We start from the raw sequence: 3,071 nt of genomic DNA, 5'->3' as shown, positions 1-3,071 counted from the left end.
TCTCTCCTCCCTTTTTTATTTTCCTTATTTCTTGTCTATTTCCCCTCACTTCTGTCTTCCTCCTCTTTCTTATTCTCTTTCCTTTTCATTATTGCTTGGTCAAGATAATACACTGCAATTTCCTGCTAGAAAATACCTTGGTTTCATGGGATTAACTATCAGGTGATCATTTTAGGACCAGTTTCAAGTGTCTCGATATTATTTAAAGGAATATGGAAGAATCTTGATTTATAGGTCTGTCTTTTGACTTAAAAAAGAACGCAATCAGATTGGTAACTCTGGTCTCCTCTTCCTATTGACAGTGCAGAGAGGAGTCTCTAGTTATTCAGCACAAACATTAACAGTTTCTTTTAAATGTGTGAAAAGGTATTGAGTTAGTTTTCAGGGGAAAAAAGTCAGTTGTTGGCCAGAAAGATTTGTGCATATTGTCACCTCTAGATAAACTGAATATGTTGCTTTCAAATAATGGCTAAAGATCATATCTTCCTTGTTTATAATATAATATACATGACTTATGCATCCTTTCCCAAAAAAATGAGAGGGGAAAAAAGAGAGACAGAGGGAGAAGAGTGAGAGAGAGGGGGACAGAGAAGAAGGAGGAAGAGAGAGATTTGCAACAGTGATGTGTTGATTGGTGATTGTTTTCAGTGACTCTGACATAACTAATTATTCTCAGGAGTCCCAGGCATGGCTGAAAAGCAATTTTGAAAATAGGCTTTTGTAGAGTATTCATTTTTAAAAAAAAACACTGTTTCAAGCACATTAGGAGATTTTAAAAATCAAACAGTATAATAACAATGACAAGAAAGAGGTGCTATTTAAATAATGTATTGACATGTAATGAAAGCACTTTAAAGTACTAGGACTATTAGTTGTAATATACTGCGTAGACAAAAGCAAAATTCTATTACTCCATTGATTCTTTCTCCTTCAAACTTTATATTATAATTATGCGGGAACAATACAAAAAGGAAAATATGTTTCTTCAATGATTCTAAAACTAGCCCTCTTTGTCAAATACTAAATGCATGAATATAAAAAGAAAAAAGAGATTATGTTTGGTGCTCAAAACTTTCAACTGATGATGAATAGAGAAATAGGTAGATTGAATTTTAACTCAGATAGCCGGTTTTCATAACAAACAATATTTAGTAAATTCTTCTATGTGCAAGATGTTTTGAATGGTGCTCAAGTGTGTATGAATAATAAAACAACATGTTCAACTGATGAATTTGCAGTAAAACTGAAAATGATAAACTTGTTAGATCATAAGCATTCATCTATATTGAGATTAATCTAATACAATCTCATATAATATGCTTTATTATATTGTAAATTATAAAACTGAAATTTAGAGTGATTGCTACTTAGTTCCTTCTAACTACAAGATTTTTATTCCAAACAAATTGATGTTTGTAACCTCTGAACTATTAAAAGTTCTATAAAAGTATATTATGGGCAGTGGATACCAAGATGGCGACGGCGGCTGTTGCAATGGGCCCTGGGCTCAAGGGCCTGCCATGCAGGCTGCCGCTTGTAGTGGTTCTCTGGGCCACCGGCACTGGCAAGTCCACTCTGGCGCTGCAGCTAGGCCAGAGGCTGGGTGGGGAGATCGTCAGCGCTGATTCCATGCAGGTCTATGAAGGGCTAGACATCATCACCAACAAGGTTTCTGCCCAAGAACAGAGTATCTGCCAGCACCACATGATCAGCTTTGTGTATCCTCTTGTGTCCAGTTACACAGTGGTGGACTTCAGGAACAAAGCAGCTGCTCTGATTGAAGATAGATTTGCTGGAGACAAAATCCCTATTGTCGTGGGAGGAACCAATTATTACATTGAGTCTCTGCTCAGAAAAGTTCTTGTTAATACCAAGCGGCCTCAGGAGGTGGGCACTGGGAAAACAATTGATCGCAAGGTGGAGCTTGAGAAGGAGGGTGGCCATGCGCTCCACGAACGCCTCAGCCAGGTGGACCCAGAAATGGCTGCCAAGCTGCACCCACATGACAAGCGCAAAAAGGCCAAGAGCTTGCAAGTGTTTGAAGAAACAGGAATCTCTCCTAGTGAATTTCTTCATCGTCATTATGCAGAAGAAGGTGGTGGTCCCCTCGGAGGCCCACTGAAGTTCCCGAACCCTTGCATCCTCTGGCTTCATGCTGACCAGTTTTAGATGAGCACTTGGATAAGAGAGTGGATAGCATGCTCGCTGCTGCTCTGTTGGAGGAACCAAGATATTTTCATAGATGCTATAATGAGAAAAAAGTTTCAGAAAATAGCCAGGACTATCAACATGCTATCTCCAAGGAATTTCATGAGTTCCTGATCACTGAGGAAAATGCATACCAGACACTAGTAACCAGCTTCTAAAAAAAGGTATTGAGGCTTTGAAGCAAGTGACTAAGAGATATGCACAGAAGCTAAACCGATGAGTTAAAAACTGTTTTTAGAGCATTCCTGGTCCGTGTCCCCTCGGTATATGGCTTAGAGGTATCTGATATCCCCAAGGGGGAGGAGTTCTCAAAACTGCTCTTGATATCGTGCAGTTTTATCCAGGGTGACAAACTTGCCGCCACTCCAATAAAGATGTCATTCAATGAAACTGAGTACAAGAGAAGTTACCATATGTGCGACCTCTGTGATGGAATAATCATCCGGGACCGTGAGTGGGCAGCACATATGAAATCCAAATCTCAGTCACACCACCTGAAGAAAAGAAGAAAGTTGGACTCAGATGCCATCAGTACCATAGAAAAACAGAGAAATTCTCCAAATCAGAACATAGAGCTTGAGAAAGAATCTTCAGGACAGCATGATTAGGAGCTACAATCAAGCATTTAAGAGATCTGTTCAGTGGCTTTTGCAAAGGAGGAAGGGATAAGTTCAAGGAGGCGGTTACATCTATTTCTCCTGCCTGGGCTGCATAATGCTGGACAGAAAACCCACTATGTTCTTGCTTTCTGTGGTATGGTTTTAGATCTCCCTGGCAGTGGGTCTTTCAGCTCCAGAGTGGCTGGTAATGATATAGTTCAGGGTGGTTTGTTTGTTTTTTTTCTTTGAAAGTTACAGGTTTGA

The 3,071-nt window shown here is 39.6% G+C and overlaps 1 pseudogene; it reads left to right on the top strand.

Moving 5' to 3' along the window:
- The first annotated feature begins 1,473 nt into the window (after positions 1-1,473).
- On the top strand, positions 1,474-2,837 carry LOC150064627 (tRNA dimethylallyltransferase-like; annotated as a pseudogene).
- The last annotated feature ends 234 nt before the right edge of the window (positions 2,838-3,071 follow it).

This window comes from Megascapheus bottae, chromosome 4, assembly GCF_031878675.1.
Source record: "Megascapheus bottae isolate mThoBot1 chromosome 4, mThoBot2.hap1, whole genome shotgun sequence".
NCBI lineage: Eukaryota > Metazoa > Chordata > Mammalia > Rodentia > Geomyidae > Megascapheus > Megascapheus bottae.
This window is presented reverse-complemented; position numbering and strand designations above follow the sequence as displayed.